This window comes from Acanthochromis polyacanthus, chromosome 11, assembly GCF_021347895.1.
Source record: "Acanthochromis polyacanthus isolate Apoly-LR-REF ecotype Palm Island chromosome 11, KAUST_Apoly_ChrSc, whole genome shotgun sequence".
Classification (NCBI taxonomy): Eukaryota; Metazoa; Chordata; class Actinopteri; family Pomacentridae; genus Acanthochromis; species Acanthochromis polyacanthus.
Genome location: NC_067123.1, coordinates 13,671,775 through 13,682,348, shown reverse-complemented (window position 1 = coordinate 13,682,348; position 10,574 = coordinate 13,671,775). Strand labels below are relative to the sequence as shown.

Here is a 10,574-nt window from a genome sequence, read left to right as displayed (position 1 = left end):
AACGATTCGCATAATCTGGCTAATAACTGCATGAGGAATGCCGGCTTGAAATTGCCACATTAATTATGCGACTGTTTGTTAGCGTAAAATCGACCTGAAGCCGGCATTCAGCCGAGATTTTTTTTTTTTTTTTTTTTTTTTTTTTAATTGACAATATATACATACAATATACATAAACTCTCGTAGGGAGGCAAAGTTTGTAACATTTTTTACAATATGTCTTAACATAAAGAAATAGAAAAAAAAAGTGCAAGGTAAATGTCTTTACAAGGCATATGTCTCATTTACAAATATATATTTTTTTACAAGGGTACATAAGCAGTTATTGTATTACAAATCTTTTCAATTGTTTCATATTTATTTCTCAATAAGGACAAGGAATTGTAAAAAGATTGGATTTCAGCTTTAAATATATTGATTGAGGGTGTTTTATTTTGCCATTTGACTTTGTGTATGTGATATTTTCCCATAATAATTACAATATTACATAACTCAAGAACATTTTTTTTCACATTTTCTATACCATACATTACTTCCTCCATTTTTAACTGTGTCATTTTGTCTATTTCAATCCATTTTGATACTTCAGTCCAAAAATGTTTTGTTATTTTGCAATGGAAAAATAAATGTTCTATTGTTTCTTCTTCCTCCGAGCAGAAAACACATGGCTCTACCTCAAATCCAAATCTTTTATTTAACATTACTGCAACTGGATAATAGTTATTTATAATTTTGAATTGCATTTCTTTTATTTTAGGTGGGATCGGCCATTTCATATATTTATTTAATTTAGTTCTTTCCATTAATTTGCCTTCCTTTGTGGGCATTCAGCCGAGATATTTGATAGCCGTACTTCCGGTTTTTGTCGTCGGAGGTTTGAAATGCATTATGGGAAACGGAGTAGTATACTACAGTGTGAACGGTCGGCATTCTAATCATACTTATAGTACGTAGTATACAGTATATACTCATTGAGAATGTAGTACGTTAGTATGCGATTTCGGACACAGCCCTGGTCCTCCCCTCTGTATTTAAGCCCTGCCAGTTCTCTCAGTTGTTGCTGGCTCATCGTCTTGGACTCACTCAGTTTCAGTCTCCGTTCCCTGCTTCCCTCTGGATTACACCTGCTTTCTGGATAACGCAGCTTTCCCCGTTTATGGATTAACTCCTTTTGGACTCTGTTGTTTGTTACCTTGGACTCAGTTTGTTTTTCACCGTCTGCTTTAGTTTCCTGATGTGCGAGTATGTTTACTCAGCCCTGTTGTTTTGCCACATTTAATTTGTTGTAGCCACATTCAGTCTCGTTTTCAGTTAGTAGTTGTTTTTGATTAAATAAACTTGTTTTACAATCATGCCCAGCTGTCTGTCAACTATGTCTGCACCTGGGTTCACCACCCCTGACACACCGTTAAGCTAACGATGCTAGGCAAGGCTAACATTGCGACGCAGCTAGATGAAGAGTGACACAGTTACACATTGAACTGTTCTGAAGTGGCCTCCAATGAGCCCTGATCTAAATTCTACTGAACATCTGTGGAAGCAGCTGAAACATGCAGTCTGGAGAAGCACAGCCTTCACACCTGAGACAGCTGGAGCAGTTTGCTCACCAGGAGTTGACACGTGCAGAAGTCTCACTGAGAGTTACAGAAATCACCTGACTACAGTGACTAGTTTAAAAGGTTGTACAACAAAATATTAAGTTAAGGGTACCATCATTTTTTTTTGAAGTAACCTTCAACAGAACAGTACTCTCTGTATACACACACATTTATTCCCTTGACCAGATTTTTCTTTGTATAAAGTTGACTTTAGCACATCATCCAGCAATGTATTGCACTTAGTAATTTTTTTGATATTTTGTCTAAATAGTATGTGTTTGCTTATGTAATTGCTCATTTTCTGGCTTGTTCACTGAAATGTTGAAATCATCAAAATTGTTGCAGACTGTATTTTTCTTTGTCTAATTGAAAAATCACTTAATTGTTGCAGTTCTGATCAGTTAGTAACATTTAGCTTTATCATAAATTACTGTACAGTATTTTTCTGTTCTGGTATTAATTTCTTAATATACTTAATACTTGAGTCATCAATTCAACACTAATGCACTGTTTCGTGTGCTCAGCTGTATATATAATTTATTGCCAAGATTGTGGTTATGCAATATGTTGTGCATGTCTTGTGCAAAAATGCCTCAAGTTATTAATATTGGCATTAAATAATTATTATTTCACAGAGCACTGATATCCTGCCGTTTCTGTTCAGTTGTATTGGGATGGTTACTGAAACTGACTTGATATGGCACAGCCCCACCTAGAATATTTTTCACCAGCCGCCACAGCCACCACCTAAAGCTTCCTACAGAGCACGCTCAGTGTAAAACCAAGCAGAAGCCTCTGAACAACATCAGTAAGCTGTTCTTCATCTCCTTTCTCTTTATTTGACTATGATAAATATGTTAATTGTACAGTTTAGAACTGCAGCTGTTTTATTTAGCTATTAGTCTGTCAACCATTTTCTCAAACAACTCTCTTTCTTTGTCCAAATCCCAAAAATACTCAGTTCATGTTGATTCAAAGCAAAGAAAAATATAAAAAATATTCCCCTACCAGAGCAAACTGAGTAATTTTTTCTTCAATAAAATGACTAAAAACTCTTAATGAATTGGGTCCGTGCACAAAGTATAATTTGTTGTTGTTGCTCACACTGTACAAAGAAAACACTCGTTTTTGGGGGTATTTCCTATTTCACTGACGTATGGAGTGACAAGCAATTCTGCACAACACAGCAGCGCCAAGCGACCGCTTTCCCCTTATCCAAGTTGCACAATGAAAATTGCAAAAAGCAAGTCCAGAGCCTACAAAGTAAAAGCATTGCGTTTCGAATGATGCGTATGAGACGGCGTAGTTTAAGGAGAAGAAATAAGTAAAAGCACAGCAATATCCTACATAATTAACATAAGTCGTAACTAATATGCCAGCAGTGTCCCACGCTATTGACATTGGAAAACACCCGACAGGATCAATAAAACTAGCTAGCTGTGGTGGCTAATTACCAGCCATAGTGCTAAATATTTTTTTCGCAGCTAATGTGAAATGTGGGGTCAGTGTGTTATTTTTATGCTTAACCACAAGGTGGGGCATCATCATTAATACCCAATAAGAGGGCAGGTGATCAGCAGCAGATATTTAGCTGGGGAAGCAAATAGTATGCTGGTCATGTCAAAGTGTCATTGTCGCACTGAAAAATCCCGGCTGGTGAATGTGTGACTTGAAATCCCCAAGAAGAAGAGACAAGCAACACGCCGGACCTGATGCTTTTGTTGTCCGAACCGGCTCGAAGGGACTCTGGGCAGCGGCTGGTTGCCTCCACGGCACGAAGAGGAGCGACGGACGCGGTGGAACGGAGAGAGTAACCGGCTTATTGGGCTATTTACAGCAGGCAAAGTGTGCTTATATAAAAAGGAGGAGCAGCAGAGCAGCCGGCCTCAACTCTTCATTCAGTACAAAGAAATCTCACATCTCCGCTCTGCTCCCCACGAGAGCTGCGTGCGCACTCTCTGGACTGGAGCGCATCCCACGTAGGGACAGAAAAAAGGAAAACCTAGGCTGAATCCCAAACCACCCCCTACACACTATCCCTACACACTACCCCTCCGTTTGCGCGTTCCTGTGGAGGGTCCTCCATATTAAGGGCCGTCCCAAACCGCGTAGTGCGGAGGGAGAGTGGACTGTTCAGCCCTAGCGAGTCTGCATTGATGCTCACTCCCCAGACAGCAAGCAGTTATTGAAACTATATTGAATCAATGTTATTTTTTCAATTATAAGTCATTGAATCAACGTTGAAATCTGATGTTGATTCAACATCATGTTGCACCATTTTTTAATATTGAAACAACATTGAAATTGTGACCACAGACCAATGGTATTTCAATGGTATTTCAACCATCAGGAACATTGAAACAACGTTGACATTTCTACTCAACTATAAATCAATGTAGTTTCAATTAAATTTAAATGGTAAAAGAGCTGCCTTATCTACAGCCAGGATGTGGAAAAGGTGATGAAAACATTTTACTGTATAGTCAAATGATTACAGCAGATGACTTTAAAATACAAAAGAACTTTTATTACAATTTATGCTAATTGAATTTTTTTTACAAAACAAACAAACGAATGAAAAAGGAACAACTTCAGGAGTGTGTGTGGGGGGTGGGGAGTGTGTGTGTGTGTGTGTGTGTGCGTGCGCGCACGCGTTGTCTTTGTGTGATGTGTGTGATGTCCCACCTTCCCTCTAGCAACTTATTCAGGAATTCCAGAATTATTTCTACATCAACAAAAGAGAAGAACAAGAAGAACAAAAGAGAAGAACAAAAGTCTCAAGAAGTCGGTTGCATAGGGAATTTAGAGCGTCCAGTCCCCCCTGCCCTATCCGGTGCATAGCGCAGCCACTTCTGCACCACCTGTGCAAATTCAAACTGTGTGGCTGTTCCTCCCTCCAGAATAAGAGCATCTAAACAGAAAATGTCTAATTTGTCCTTACTGTCTGTGTCCTGTGGAGATAAACACTGTATGCATAGCTGCATCTTTTGCCTGACTATGAATCTCAAAAAACACTTCCTCCATAGATGAGACAAAACTATTTAGAGTAGACTGATTTAATCCAGCTGCCTTAAGTTGTGCAACAGCATTGGCACACATATCCAGACAACTATTAGAGTTTCTTGACTCAGATGTTGTGGCTGACATTAATTGTCGCTGCCTCGTCTACCCTGTTTAAGTCAACATTGTTGTCAATCTGTTGTTCAGCACACTCAGTGTGTTTGGTGTTCAAATGCTTCCTAAAACCAGAAAAAGTACCAAACACACGGCCGCATCCAGTTTGAACGCATTTAAGGCTTAGATTTTTTCCAGGCAGGTAACCATGAACTAGTCGTAAATGTCGAACAAGCATGTTTGAACTAGTTAACTCAGCCTGACAAACAAAACACTTCATGATGGAAGACCAATGTCAAACACTACAGACGCAACCTCGCCCTTACTTCTGCAACACGAGGACTCTCTTTGACTTTGCCGACATCAATGTTGTCCACAGTGGTGTGGATGAACACGTACATGTTGTGGAGCATGGTGTTGTATGATGTCCCAAACACAAAATGTGTCTTAAACAGTTCATCAAAAGCACCAAGAGAAGAGGATGACCTGCAAGGTATGGCATTCTAGTTGAGAATGACGAAGAACTGGTGGATAGCGTTCTTCCTCGTTCCAACAGCCAAAAGATAAGGTTGAGAGCTCGTAGTAATGGCATCAAGATGCTCTTGAATGCTTGTTCCAGTCTATGGAGAAGAGATAAAAAATTTATATGGTTAATATTATAATAGAAATGTTTACATGACTAATTCATGTAAAATAAACCTTATCAATTAAGAAAAAATACAAACCTTCTTGAAGACCACAAGATGCTTCTCAGCCTGGGACACAGACACCTTTCCTGGTCTCTTTCCACCCAGAGCAGTAGGTGGAATCAAGTGTAAGAGCAGTAAAATGGATGAGAGGTCCCTGTCCCAACCTGTAACTACACAAGTTTGATAACGCATTTGAATTGTGGACCACCAATATCATTTAGTACACTGCAATGTCAGCAGCATCTTTTTTACAATATAGATAAATGATCGACTTGACTTTAAAAATGACTTTAATGACTTAATTCATTAAAGTCATTAAATGACTTTTAATTACTTTAAAACCACCACATCAAGCTACTCTATTCTAAAAATCCTTTTGGTTAAGCCAAACATTTTGTTCAATATACTATTCCAGTCAACATTTTGGACGTACTTCCATATTTAAATGAATGTATGCTTGCAAACATCTTACCAAAGTCAACATCCACTTCAGCCCTATCCTCAGGAGGATCAGCTGCCAGCAGGAGGTCCTCAAGCTCACTGATGGAGGGAAGCTTTCTGCATTGTTGAATGATCTTTTTCTTGAATGTGGTTGGCCACTTCTCCAGAAACTTGTCTGATACATCCTCACCAAACATCAGAACAAAATCCTGTTCAACCTGCAGTGGGATGTTTGGTGATAATTTCAGGATTACACAGATAATCAAAGTTAGAAGGTGCAATAGTTATAAAATACTGATATAATTCCCATCTACTGAATTGAAAACTATTAAAGTACCATAAAACTGTTAAAATGAGATCATTACCAAGCCTTTGATGTCTTTGAAGCGTGGAAAATCAGATAGTATGCCATGTGACTGCTGTGGGTCAAGGACCATGTTGCGTCGATGGACAAATGTCAGCTTCATCTTCTTCCTGACCATGTCCTCAACAGCTGAATGTTTCATCAGTGAGATCGCTTCCTTGCACTCATCTTCACCGAGGACAGTCTCTGGAACGAATTGGGAAACTCGTCTGATAGTTGGTCCTCCCGACATGTCTTCACCAGATGGTCCTCCTGCTGATGCTAAACAATATGAGGACATAGTACTAATGACAATCACATACATTTTAAAACACTTTGTCACTTGGATGTAATCATATTATTTAAGAAAAAATAGTTTATTGGCTGAAAAGCATTGCAACATATCCAACAAAGGCAATAACTGATCTTGTGACTATTCTGTTCAATACTTGTCCAACACTATTACAGGATTACCTCCAAATAAAGATGGCCTGTCTTTAGCACTGCATCTCTGAACAGTTTAAGTCTCCAGGCCAAGTACCCAGTGCCACTGTCACCATCATAATAATGCTCCCTGGACAATGAAAGGATTGCAAAAACAGGCATTCTATTAGTGATAAACGTGGAAAACAATATGCTCTAGTAGGATTTAAAATATTTTAACATAACAACCATCAGTGTGTGCAACTCACATAGCCATACTTGGAGAATGGGTCTCTGAGCTAGGGAAAGAAGTTCACAATTCCTCGCACATACATTTCTTTCACCTGTCTGGGTGGAGATGTACTGCAGGAAAAAAAAAATCACATTAATATTTCAGAGATTTACTTTAGATTTCAAATTACTCTGAAATTTGAACAAGAACACAAATGCTATTTAAAGCCAATAAACACATGACCCATTCTTCTCCGTCACATCAGCTACCAGTATGTTCACCATTTTCCTTCTGCTCTCATCTGCCAAGGACTTAGCTCGGTTGTATTCATTTAGTATATATTCTCCACCAGATTTCTTGGTAAGAATGGATTCCATCAGCTTAAAGACAGATGCCAAACAAAAATAGAAAACAGTTTCAGGATTATATCTACTGCAATACAAAGTTAACTTAAATGCTGGAAATAATGACTTCAACAAAGTCCTCACACAATGCAGTTTAAGACCTGCATTTGTACCATTTTAATCCTTGTCCAATAGAAAGCAGTAGTGCAGGGATGTGAGGGTGTATCCTGAATCAATTAAAAACTGATACAATTAAGGGAGGAGCTAAATCGATGCAGAAAAATTTGTGTCCGGATAGTCTTTTTAAATGGTGAGGGAGGTGTGCTTAATATGTAGTTTGTCACCAAAGCAGCACAACAAGCAGGAAAAAAAATCTGAATGCTGTCAGAAGTAGCTGCTGAGACCACGCTTCCTGATTAACTTAGAAGCTAATGTCAGCTGTTAGCTCGCCATGTAACAAGTGCGTGCACCGTGTTCTTGGAGAAATGAGTCTCGGCTGACATTGTCGCCACCCACTGCAACAAAAGCTTTGAGTATTCTCAGTTAATTATTAATGAAAAGCAACAACAATGTTGTGAGTGTTGACCTTAAAGCATAACATACGTAACATACACACTCATCCCCTAACCAGACTAACGGAAGAGCTAAGGAAATAAAGTGCAGGTATTTCTATGGCTTTTATGATGTTTTATGTTTTACAAACGTGGGATTTGATAAACACATTACAGCTAAAATTTTGCATTCCCATATCCCCACGTGCCAGCCAGTCTGTAACGCCTGTCCTTTGTATGGAAACAAGAACTTTGTTTATAAAAGAGCATAAGAGGAACATATATTTTTCAATGTTTGAGAGTGGAAATAAGACTTATCTAAATTTTAACTTTAATCTAGCTTTCTTAAAAATCAGAATTTGAATCATTTTGTGGGTTGAGTGTATTATTATATTGCTACATTAGTGTCTGTGTGAAGTCTTACTTGCTTAGCTTCCGAATCCAGCCTCCGACGCTTTCTGGAAGGGCTGTCTGGAAGGATAATTGTATCAGAGTCTGATGAAGCAACAGATGAAACCTGGGACTCAGTTGAGGCTCCCATGGAGACAAATTCTAACCACAATTGGCGACAGGAGAAAGAAGACATGTTACACATAGTTCCCTCACACCCATACCGTATCTAATGAAGAATATAAGCTTCACTTGAGATTAAACTAACTTAGCTTTATTAGAAATAATGATTCACCTCGTGTCACTATTTGAGTAAGCAGCTTAATAAAGATTACAAATTTAACTGAACAAACCTCGTTCATATGTAATGGTTAGCACCCCAGTGGAGGGATCTTTTATGATGTCCTCAAAGACATCATCATCCAACTCAGTCCCTGAACTGTCAACGACTCTTAACACCTTCCATTACAGCTGGGACACCAAATTTGGCAAATGCTAGGAAACAGGAACAAAAGCGGAAACCAAAAAGTAGATATCTTTAAGGGCTGGACCCGAATATCTGAATATTTGTTTGTGATGGCAGTATCCGAATATTAAACTGCTTCTCAGATATTTTGGTGGCATAACTGTGCGCTCTGGCTGCCTATACTCACTAGTGTCCTCCATTTTTGTAACAAACATCATTTTAGTAGTTTACTTTACTAGCAGGTCAATAGGGCAGGTCATAGGTCACATAGTAAAAATTTACAGAGCCATCTGCTAGATCAAACATTATCTGTTGGGCTCATAGACAGTTCATTTTGAATTCAAAGCTGTCATTACAGTTACGATCTGAACTTTTGGTTGAAGATTTGATATGAAGCAAGAGCCCCAATCTCCAGTAAATCAATTTTATATAGCTAAATTCAGTTAATAGCACAGTTAAAGCTCCTTGCGCAAATCTCACATTAACAATATCAAATTCTTACCTGCATTCAAAAAGTCTGACAGATTTGGCTCCGTTATTCTAACAAACTATTGGGCATCACCAAGTTTCACCTTCAGTAGCATGTTTCCTGCAGAAAGTATATTGCACATAAGCAGAATCAGCACAACATAACAGAGGAAAAGTTCACATGTTCATTCTTACAATTAACAAAAACAGGCACATAAAGCCAGTTCTAATTAAACTAGGAAGGTTTTTTTAGATGAATGCATGCAACCTTTGATTAAAAAACGGCTTTAAGCCACATGCAGTTGACAAGGTATCAACTAGTCTAACAACCCATCATGTCTAAGGTAAAAACACCACAAAATCATTTTAATAAATCACATTTCTCTATACAGCAATATGCCTTCTATCGAGAATTAAAACATACTTTACTATGATCGGCCCTGGCCACTTGTCTACATATTCTGACCTGAGGTTGTCAAATATCATAAACTTGAATGGTTTGTCAGTAACAGTCACTGTAGTTATGTCAGTTTATTTTAAGGCTACTGAGACATTAATGTCAAGTAAAATGTACTGCCCAACACACATTAGACAGAACTACATGAGGAGGAAATCACCATTCTCCTAGTTTTAATGAGCTATTACAGTCTGCTTCACAGTCACTTTAATGGACAAGAAAAACAGTGTTTGCAGCTGAAAGAGTAATTCAACATTAACAGTTACACTACATTGAAAATCGTTTTTTAATCAATAAATAAGCCAAACATAAATCTGTTAGGTTGATCAATAACTACATATGTAAAACTTGCATACTAAATCCTCTGGTTCACTTACCATTTGTACTTGTTGCGTGGCCCGCGCGCGCAATGTAACCCGAGGTGCTAACTAATCAAGCTAACGTTAGCTAATTTCTCCCCTCTCAAACTCTGAACACTATGCATGGGTACACACCTCAATCACTCTCTGGGCTTATATAAACCGTATTGACCTTATGTCGTGTCTAGTCTGACGCTATCTAGTTAGTTAAAAAGTTTACCGACAATGGCACAATTAAGCTAGCATTCACTCAGTCACATTAGCTCTTTTAGAATTCGGTATTTTCAGATACAAAATCGCCAGAAAATAACTGTAATGTTCAGTGAACAATGATATAAAGTAATTCTGACAAGCTGTTTCAGTTGAAATTCCAAATAATTAGTTTAGTAAGTAATGAGGAGAAACTTACCGCACTCTTTCCATTTTGAGAAAATGGCGTATTCAACATTCCAAGGAGTTTGAAAATGAGGAGGACGTGGGCGGAGCTCTTTAGAGTACTTCTAACACTGCCTCATTTAACGCTGGGCGTTGTACTCCAGCTGTTGTTGAAATAACTCTGATAGAGTCAATGCACTTTGACACAGCATATTTAACACTGGGGAATTTACTGTGTATTGCCTTGATGATTCAATATTTATTTATTGTTGAAAAAACGATATAAACCAGTCTGACAGCTCAGATCACATATCAGCATTTATT

The 10,574-nt window shown here is 38.3% G+C and overlaps 1 long non-coding RNA gene across 1 annotated transcript; it reads right to left on the bottom strand.

Annotated features, from left to right (window-relative positions):
* Positions 1-4,103: 4,103 nt before the first annotated feature.
* Positions 4,104-10,345, bottom strand: LOC127536008 (uncharacterized). The gene is made up of 10 exons (XR_007944989.1): positions 10,285-10,345; positions 9,094-9,180; positions 8,479-8,620; positions 8,160-8,287; positions 6,878-6,971; positions 6,660-6,759; positions 6,208-6,467; positions 5,874-6,060; positions 5,438-5,571; positions 4,104-5,332 (listed from the first exon to the last, which is right to left on the bottom strand). It is a non-coding gene; the product is annotated as an uncharacterized LOC127536008 (long non-coding RNA).
* Between the last annotated feature and the right edge of the window lie 229 nt (positions 10,346-10,574).